The sequence below is a fragment of the Nannospalax galili genome, unplaced genomic scaffold (genome assembly GCF_000622305.1).
Source record: "Nannospalax galili isolate Female #2095 unplaced genomic scaffold, S.galili_v1.0 scaffold357, whole genome shotgun sequence".
Classification (NCBI taxonomy): Eukaryota; Metazoa; Chordata; class Mammalia; order Rodentia; family Spalacidae; genus Nannospalax; species Nannospalax galili.
In genome coordinates, this window is record NW_008340410.1 from 473,602 (window position 1) to 484,496 (window position 10,895).

Below are 10,895 nucleotides of genomic sequence, written 5' to 3' on the forward strand. Positions count from 1 at the left end.
GTATAGCCCCCTGGGTATCAGCAAGCCATGCCTGGGACCCCAATGTCTGGGGCTGGATCATCTATGCTGCCCGTAGAGCAGACGTCCAAGAGGGGCACTCCTTCAGTGCTACCTTCTTCCCCATAGTCACTGCTATCCTGGCCTCACTGCGAGGGGTCCCTCCTGACTCTAGTGATTATGGCAAGATATTGTTAAAAGAGATAGAGGCCCACATGGGGGCCGAGGGGAAGGAGGTGGGAGCATACCCCACCATGTTGCACAAAGAGACAGGCTCGGAAGGACTCGGGAGGAGGACCAATATGGCTGCAAACAGGAAGTTCTTAAGGTTGCACCACATGAACAAAGGGAACCTCTAGATCCAACCACAGAAAAGGTGAAACCCCTGGCTCTGTCCACACCAGCTGCAATAGAGCCTCTCTATCCCTCTCCACCCAAATATTCACCCCCTTTTACACCCTCTCATGCCTCCTCCGAAATAACACCCCCCAAGGAGCTTTATGACTGATGCAAAGAGGAATGGACATCCCCCCAACACCCCTTTTTTACCAGAGGGCAGGGAAGCTCTGGCCCAGCTCTTCCCAGTCACCATAGTTCAGGGTCAACAAACCCCAAATGCCTGGACCCCACCCCCACCCCCATGAAACTCTTCAAAAACTACATAAGGCAGTCCTTGAGGACGGCGTTCAGTCCCCTCCTGGATACAATCAGTCATGCAGTAAACACCCCTTACGACTGGCAGCAGATCACTCATACCTGCCTACCAGGAGGGGACTTCCTCTTATGGAAGGCTACTTACCAGGAGGAGTGTGAGCAGCAGGTGGAACGCAATAGGCAAGCCAAAGTTGTGGGTTTAAATTTTGATGCCTTTATGGGAAGAGGTCGCTTTGAGACCTCCTGGCACAGGCCCAGGGACCTGCTCGCTATTTTAAGCAAGTATGCCTCTGTACTCTACGAGCCTTCCAGAGCATGCCGGTATGCAATGATACTAAACTCACCAAACTTGTACAAAAAACGGGTGAGCCTTTTTCAGACTTTGTTGACAGATGTCAGCAGAGTATGAATAGAAAAATTAGCCATCAGGGGGCCGCAGAAGCCCTGTTCAAGGAGTTGGTATATGAAGGCTGCTCTACCAAATGCCAAATGGCAATAGGCCCTGCCTAGCATCAGGAAATATCTGACTGGATTCTTGCTTGTCAAGATGTAGGGACAGCCAGGGCCCACACCACCACTCTTGTAGAGGCTATGGCCACCTGCTGCCAGACCAGACGCTGCCAGAGATCAGTGTGATGGCGAATGTGGCTCCTGCTGGTCATATGGAGGCTGTTACATGATCTCCAAGCAATTAATGCTCAAATGAAGGACTTGGGGGCTTTGAAACCCAGCTTGCCACACCTCTCCGCGGTGCCCCATAACTTTGCAGTCATGATCCTTGATATAAAAGACTGCTTTTACTCTCTACCATTACACCCAGAGGATCAGGAGTTTTTCACCTTTTCGGTTCTGGCTATTAAACATGCCGTGCCTGTCCAGTGCTATCACTGGAAAGTTTTGCCATAGGGTATGAAAAATAGCCCCACCATGTGTCAGCATTTTGTAGCCCATGCCTGTCACCCCCTGCAGGACAGTGCGATGGTCATCCATTACATGGATGACATCTTCTTGGCTCATCCCGATCCTGAGTGTCTTCAGACCCTTTTAAAACAATTACTCCACAACCTAATGGCCCTGGGCCTGACTGTGGCACCCAATAAAGTTCAGCAGCTGCCACCCTTCACCTTCTTAGGATCCGTCCTTGCCTCGGACATTAAGCCTATGGCCCCTACCTTCTCCATCCCTGATCGTTTAACCCTTTCTGAGCTCCAAACGCTTTGTGGAAATATTAACTGGGTACACAACTTTCTTTCTCTCACTTCTGCCCAGCTGCTATCATTATTCACTCTCCTTAATGGTCACCCCTCACCTACCAGTTTTCGGGACATCACCCCAGAGGCAAGCTACCATTACACCCAGAGGATCAGGAGTTTTTCACCTTTTCGGTTCTGGCTATTAAACATGCCGTGCCTGTCCAGTGCTATCACTGGAAAGTTTTGCCATAGGGTATGAAAAATAGCCCCACCATGTGTCAGCATTTTGTAGCCCATGCCTGTCACCCCCTGCAGGACAGTGCGATGGTCATCCATTACATGGATGACATCTTCTTGGCTCATCCCGATCCTGAGTGTCTTCAGACCCTTTTAAAACAATTACTCCACAACCTAATGGCCCTGGGCCTGACTGTGGCACCCAATAAAGTTCAGCAGCTGCCACCCTTCACCTTCTTAGGATCCGTCCTTGCCTCGGACATTAAGCCTATGGCCCCTACCTTCTCCATCCCTGATCGTTTAACCCTTTCTGAGCTCCAAACGCTTTGTGGAAATATTAACTGGGTACACAACTTTCTTTCTCTCACTTCTGCCCAGCTGCTATCATTATTCACTCTCCTTAATGGTCACCCCTCACCTACCAGTTTTCGGGACATCACCCCAGAGGCAAGACATGTCATCACCCTGTTCAATGCCCAACTCCAACGAGCTACCCTATGCAGGATTAATCCTGCCATATAATTATTTGCTATAGTCATCCCCTCCCAAAACACTCCTGTGGGAGTGCTCTATCACGAACAGGGCATGCTCATGTGGGTACATGTGGCTTGGAGCACGGTCCATAAGATCACCCCTGCAACTGAAGCCTGGTGCCACCTTGCCCCAAAATTGGTCCACACCTCCGTGCAGACTTATGGAAAAAAAACAGATTCCCTTATTCTGCCCTTAACTAAAACCTTGCTGGATACTTTGTTTGCTGAAGATTCCATACACCAAACTCTTTTACAAACCTATATGAGAAAATATGATAACCACTATCCTCCACTTAAAATTCTCCAAACCCTCTGTCAGCTACCCCTTATTTTTCCTGCTCATGCCTTCCCACAAAGAAAGGCTCTCCCCCATGCTCCCTCAATCTTTACTGATGACAGTACGTCTAGGTATGGTGTAGTAGTCCAAGACCCTTCCAAACCTGCACCCCTTGTCAAAACTTTTACTTTCGCTGGATCTGTCCAGGTGGGGGAGCTCCTGGCCATCTTAACTGCCTTTGAGATGCTTCCAGGTGATCCCTTTAATCTGTTTTCCGATAGTGCTTACGCTGTACAGGCTGTTGCCGCATTGCCTTTTGCCATATATCATGCCTCCTTGACCCTGCTGGACCAGACCCTACTATCCCTCCAAAAACTTGTAGAGAATAGACAACATCCAGGCTATGCCCAATACCTCTGCACCCACATGGGCTTACCGGGGGCCCTGGCCGAGGGCAATGCCTTGGCCGATCGTTCCATTATGTTGATTCATAGCCCCCCACTCCTTGAACAGGGACGTGAGCTGCACACAAAGTTTCATACATCTGTGGGGGCGCTCCATCACCTTTTCCCTGACCTCCCCAAAGTCACCTGTAAACATTTAGTGCACACCTGTAAGTCATGTGCACCGTTGCTCCCCCTTGGCCCACTCCAGCCCAATGGCACTCTCCAAAGGGGCCTCATTCCTAACTCTCTTTGGAAAACGGATGTCACCCATGTCCCTTACTTTAGTCGGCTTAAATACATCCACCACATCATAGATACATGCTCTGGTCTTCAGTGCAGCCCTGTCCAGAGAAAAGGCTGCAGCCCTGTCCAGAGAAAAGGCTAAACATGCCATCCTAGCCCTTAAAGAGGCCATGCTGGTTATGGGAGTCCTTTGGCAAATAAAGACTCATAACGGGCCATAGTATGCCAGAGCCACCTTTGCCGACTTCTGCTCCTCCTGGCATATCAAACCTATATTACTGGCATCTCATACACCCCCAGGGCCAGGGCATTATTGGGAGGTCCCACCGGTATCCTCAAAGCTCAACTACAAAAGGAAGGGGGACTAAAAAACCCACAAGTAAAAACCCCACATGAAGCCTTAACAGGAGCTCTGTTTGCCCTAAATTTCTTAACTTTTGATGACCAGAGCCTCTCCCCGGCCTTTAAACACTGGGGCTCCTTTTCAGCCCCAACACCTTACCCCCTCCAGTCCATTGGAAGGACCCTCTTACTGGCCACTGGAAGGGACCACACCTGCTACTAACCCAGGGTCAAGGATTTGCTTGTGTCTTCCCAGAAAATTCCCTAATGCCAGTGTGGATACCGGCCTGCAATGTCCGACCCGGAAGCAGACTGACCCACCGACCGAGCATATGGAGAAGCTGACCATTAACCATGGTTTCTAGAGTAAGCCGTACTCAGGTCCTGCTAGTTGAGATCTGCCAGGCTCAAATACAAAAGGAAGGGGGAGATGAAGCAAGTCCTGGCTTGGGGATTTACTCGGCAGCCTTGGTGGAGGCATGATGAACCTACAGGATCATCAGCTCAAGCCTTGTGAGCACACTCCAAGGGCCTGACCCTCACCCCATGTTGGCCAACCCAGTAAATTCCCCATTTCTTTGTTCTCGCTGTACAAAGCCTGCCCAGTCCCTTGTGGTGTGATCTCAGTGACGGTTGGCCTCACCTTTAAGGTGATTGGCTACGGCGGCACTCGTGGAGGCCGGTGATTGGTACCTATTCCCTATAAAGCCTGCTGCACTTCCTAATAAACTTCAGATCTGTGTCACAGAACCTGGTCTCTGGTGTCTGCATGTTGTCAGACTGACGCAGTCACCTCACCCCTGATCCCTGAGGATCCCCGATGTTGCAACACACTTAATGTTAGATTTTTTTGTTTGTTTTTCTAGGGAGATAGATGAGAGAAGGTTCAGGAGAGATGTGAAGATGGATCATCCTTTCAGGCAGAAGGTCTTTATTAACACGATCCTATAACAGTGCAGTCTGAAGCGACTTTCAGACTTGTGATAGGAGAGCAAAGGTGTCCTTTTGTTATTGAAGCAAAAAAGCCCCATAAGAGAAAACGGGTCAAGAGAATAAGAATCTTTGGTCTGGGTGGAGCCTTAGCTTTCCAGTTTTTCCAGGTTCATCACATGGTCATAGGGCCACTCCTAGGAAGACCTGTTCACCTTAAGTCATGCTAAAGAGATGAGCAGACTCTTAATGAGATGGTGAGTTCTCCTGCCTGGAATTCCCATCCCCTAGTGCTGTGCCTATGGACCAGGCCTCAGACTTGGAGCTTTCCAAATGTGCCCACATTTCTGAATTCTTCAGAAAGTGGTAACCTCGCCTCTACTTCTTTCTGCCTCTTTTCTAAACATGCTTTTCGCAGTGCTCTGGGCTGCCCCGACATGTGGCTGCTAGTTTGTGTCTGACCTCCATGCCAGCTCTAAACAGGCATAGCTTTCTGGTTTTTTTCCCTTTCTCCCTTCATTCTCCTCCTCAGAACAGCTGCTAAGATTCACAGCTTGCCTGCCCTGAGAAGTTTTCTTTAAATTCTAGTAAAACTGTCTTAAAGCTTCCGTTTGAGTCCATTCTTAAATTCTTTTATGAATGAGACTATGAACCCTGAAGAGAACCTCATTTTCCCTGGATCACTTTCAAGGTTTCTTGGGCAAAGAGAGGTCTTATACCAAGAGGAAGCAAGCTTAGCAAATATGTGACATATGCTACATGACCAAAGTTGGGAAGCAGCATATATGTGACTTAGGCCACATGACAGGGAATACATAATGAGACTCTGTCTCAAAAATACAAAATAGAAGAAGAAGAAGAAGAAGAAGAAGAAGAAGAAGAAGAAGAAGAAGAAGAAGAAGAAGAAGAAGAAGAAAAGAAAAAAAAAGAAAGCTATCTACAACCTTAGTGCAATTGGAAGAAGGAGCATTTTCTAGCTTTGAGGAAATGGAGAGTGGGTAGAAGAAGGGGGATCTGTGTAGGGATGTGTCAGGAGTCTGTGACGAAAGCTGAGATCATGGTGCTTGCCTGAGGAGTTAGGAGAGATTGTGAAGAATGAAACATATAGTCACACAGATGGAGGTAGGAGACCAGCTTAAAAGTTTCTTGGATTAGGAGGACTGTCAGCACTAGAACTCATAGACAGGAGAGCCATCCTAGGCTAGTCTTGTCTAATTGTAAAGTAAACAAACACTCACATATTGGGTCCATACCATTACCTCAAAAGTTCTAATGAGGGAGTATAGGGAGTGATAAGTGATACTAAATATCTTTTTTAAAAAAGCCATATGGAAACCCACCACTATAGAAACTTCTCTCTCTCTCTCTCTCTCTCTCTCTCTCTCTCTCTCTCTGTATTATAAAAAGAGATTAAAAGGAGTTATCCTATAATAGGGTGACATTGCCATATCTAAATATCATAGGCTAAAAAAAAGCTACAAACCTCAATGCCAGGAATGAATTTCCTCTGGTCATTGCCCCTGGTTACCCACCAGACCTAGGTGGTAAGACCTTATTGTTGAAGACACGACATACATGAGGTGTAGAACAAATAAGGAGAAATCAAGCTGGTGCTGACTTCAGAGCCAGTAGACTGGCTAGTGTTTATAGTGCTGGAAGGAGCTATGCAAGCTACTAGCAAGAAAAGAGTCATCATCATCCTTACCCAGTGGAGAATCCTGTGAACTACTGTAACAACTGTCTTGGCCAGTTATGCCCACTAGTGCAATAGTGACACAACTATCATGGGAGCAACCAACCACTTCTTAACTGGTTTAAGGTCTGTTTCCTAGAATGGAGCCCATACTTGACATTGATGTCAGGTTTAGGAATCTGAGGCTAAACAGGTTACAGGACATAGGGGAGAAACTAATACAAGTTTTCTGCTGACTCTTAATGACTTATTGTCATATCCATAGATTAATGCATCTCTCAACCTTAACCAAAGAAGTTTCCTTTTGCAATGAATGGTAATTAACAGAGAAACCCACAACTGGCCAGTGTGTAGCAAATAACACAGAGTGCTTAGTCCTGAGTGCAGAGTGCTGGTCCCTGAATAGGATACCTATTTCAAATTTCTTCTCCAAGGCTTAAGGATCATTGCAGAAGAGGGGGCAGAAAGCTTGTAAGAGCAGAGGTGGTGGATGACCACATAGAAACAGAGCTTTCCAGACAGCAATGGTGAGAGCATGCAGAAGCCCCAGGCAAGCTCAAATCAGACAAAATCCCAGCATATACATGAGGAAGTGGGTAGGAAGTTCCAACCCAACCTAAGAAAATTGCAGGAACAGATGGCTGCTGGGAGGGGCAGAGACAGTCTCTTTCAAGGACGGGACTTCTGGTAGATTAACCAGACTTTAGTAAATGGACTCATCACACCAAAGGACATTAGGAGACATAAATTAGACTCTATAGGCCTTAATATATATGTATATGATGTATATGTGTATGTATAGGTATATATATATGTATATGTTATAGGAGTACATTATATTGGGTACAGGGCAATAAGGGGAGGTGGCAATAAGGAAAGGGATCTAAATTAAATTATATTGTATGAAAATTGCAAATATTCAATTAAAATTGTTAAGAAAGAAAAGTTCTCATGTGGTCAGGCATGGTGGTGCACACCTTTAATCCCAGCACTTGGGAGGCAGAGGTAGGCAGATCTCTGTGAGATGGATACCAGTCTGGTCTACATAGTGAATTCTGGGTCAGCTGTAGCTACAGGGATACCCTGCCTCAGGAAAAAAAAAAAAAAGTTCTAATGTATAGCTCTGGAGAACATCTATGTACAAGTGGGGGATATCTATGTAAATGTTTAGAGGAATTTGACAAAGTGAGGGTGGGGTGGGGCGGAAGCAGAAGAAGTTAGCCCTTTTTTCCTTTTTAAGCCTAGAGGCCTGGAGAAAACCCTCTGGTAGAAATGGAGAGATCAAGGTGCTTTTGAGGGTCCCCTGATGCCAGTTGGTATAACAGCCTGGAAAGGAGGCCAGAATTGGGGGTCCAGAGGTGAAAACCATCAGCTAGGCCCTGGGAAGACAGAAGGCTGGTCTTGGAGAAGGGGAGGGGTGTTTCTGTGATTGTCTCCATTTTATAGCAAGACCTTGGTGAATAGATTATGTGGAGCCTAGACATGTGACTTCAAGTTTTAAATATTTTATTATTTTTATTTTATGTGTAAGAGTGTTTTGCCTGCATGTGTGTAAGTGGACCCATGTCATGCAATGCCACAGAGGTCAGAAGAAGGCATTGGATCCCTGGAACTGGAGTTCTGGATGGATTTTAGCTGCCATGTGGGTACTGGAAATCGACCCCAGGTTCTCTGGAAGAGCAGACAGTGCTCTTAACTGCTGAGCCGTCTCTCCAGCCCCCATGACTTCAGTTTTAAAGAATTATTCCTTGGAAGGTGAAATTTGTACCTGTTTTAGGTTCATTTCCTGTTGCTTGATAAAATACTCTGACACAAACAACTTAGAGCTCGTAATTCCAGGTCATAGTCCACCACTGCAGGCTGTCCAGGTGCAGAGCTTGAGCAGGCTGCCACATCAGTCAGTCCAGAGATGACAGGAGTGAATTGATGTGACCTTACTTACCGGTGCTCAGCTCGCTTCCTCCTTCCACCCAGTCCAGTATCCAGCCCATGAAATGGTGCTGCCCACATTCAGGGTGGGTCTTCCTGCCTCAATTAACCCAAATAAGAAAATCCCTCAGAGGTATGCCCACAAGCCCATCTAATCAAAACAATTCCCAGGTGATTCTAGATTGTGTCAAGTTAACAGTTATCATTTTGAACCAAGAGTTTAAGTAAGATAATGGTATGGGAGATAGAGACAAGGGGCAGGGCTTTAAAGGTCTTTAATATATTGAAGAACATGGGGTGAGATAGATCATTGTGAGAGGTCCTTGGCTGAAGATGGGCCTGTCCAGGCGAGCTACCCAGGTGGACCACTGTGGTTGAAAGGGTTTGTTCTAGTAAGGCACCATTGCCTTTAGATGAGATCAAGCAATGGTGGAAAGCAAACAAATGAAAAACATTATAGCCAACCCTGGTAAAGGAGAAATGTGCATAGCAATGGAAAGAAGGTGGGGTGGGGACCACAGGGACGATCAGTTAGATGGCTTCATTAATGGCCCTGAGGTTTCTAATTGGTAATGTAGGCTATTGGATTTTGACAGGCATAATAGGCAAATTGTAGGCAGAGGTGGCTCCCCTGAGAAGGCCAAGACTGAGGATCTTACTAATAGTTGGAAGCCCCGGAACACCCTGGCAGAGAATGGATGTTGGGCCTGGGAGTGCTGGACTTTTTAGGGTGACTTTATAGGGCAGTGGTGTGTGACCACTAAGGGATGTTCAGTGTTGTACACTACAGGGTTCATTCATGCTTAAAGGGGCAGGGACAAGAATGTTGGTGAGGACGGCACTGGGGTAAGGAGGAAGAGAATCCTTATATGGTTTGTGGCCAGGCGGATGGAGATTGTGGTGTGGAGCTTAGAGAGAATGTCTCTGTCCAGATGTGGAGCTGTACAGGACAGCATAATCGAGAAGAAGATAGTAAAGTTTAGCGTGTCTAAAGGAAAGTGGCTGGGCTTTGGGGGTTTGGATATGATACTGTCAACTCTCATAATAAAGATGGAAGAAGAGATCATTGGCCATGAATATTCGATTAAAGCCAAATGCACAGTCCCTGTATCCAAAAGGAATGAAACTAGACTATCTGCAAAGTGATGTTAACCCTGAATTCAGCCTGGGTGGTGGTGATCATAGAGGGATCGTTTGAAGTTGGCCCCGCCATTCAGGTCCAATCAGCCTTCAGCGGCCAGTCCCAAGAGGCCTAGAATTGAGAATTTGACCTCAGAGCTCTTGCTTGGAAAGGTTGACTTCACCCAAGTCCCTCAGGGGCTTGAGGACAACTCAACTTCCTGTGTCCCTTCACTTTATATACTAGTCAGAGTACTAGTGGAACTTGTGGACTGGAGCAATCTCCAGGCCCCATGTCCCTCTTTGTTATATTTAAACAAAATCTTGGTGGCTGTCTATTAGGGGGAAAGATTTTTATTTTTATTTTTTTGGTTGTTATGTTTAGTGGTTGCATGGATTGATATTTAGTCTGAACTCTCCTATTTGTATTGATTATTTTCTTCTCTAACAGTAAAGATCTTCAGACTGGTTTAATATGGCCTTTCTGGGAGGTCTGAGGGCCATCTTCCAGTTTTCGAAGCTTCTTTTTAATGCCCACGGAAGACTGGGAAATGAAGTGAGTGTGTAAGTGCAGCCTGCCTACCTCTGGCTTAGGATCTGGGTTGGTGTGTTTAAGGAGAGCCTCTGTGAGCCATTCATCAAAGTTGCTGAGCTTTCATCAGCAATCTGGGTAGTTCCTGGAACCTTACTGTAACTCACGGCCTCCAGGGAGCCTTTTCAGTTCCTTTATTAGGCAGATCAAGAAGTGGGATCTAATTGCTGATAGCTCCATTCAGGGTCAATGGAGGGAAACACTGCATTTCTGTTAGGGTGAGGTTTAAGGATCCTTGGTAAGTGGTACAAGCGCTCAGAAGCTACAACAAAATCCTAGATAGGAAGGTTTTTGCCCAGCAAGGCTTAATGACATAAACATCCTGGCCAGTCTGGTAGTAGGGCTGTTAGGTGTGCTGGATTCATTTGTACCTTGGGTAGGGTCACCAGAAAGGCAGCCCAGGTGTTTTTCAGTTTGATAAAGGTCAGAGAGGGAAAGGATTGTGTATATGAGGAATGTCCTCAGCTCTGCTGGCTTCCTGTAGCTGGGAAGCAGGGGTCCATAGAAATTTGAGAGAATTGAGTGAGTAAAAAACAGGGGAGGTAAAGACTGGGCATGAGAGATGACACAGAGGGCATTAGAAGCAGGAGAGCCGAGGGGAGGGAAGAATTTGGCTCTTTGTCACAGTTGTGAGGAGAGATAGTGAAGATGCCAGTGGGGCTGATTGGAGGAGCAGGGAAAAGATATTGAGAAGGTGATTCTAATTGGGG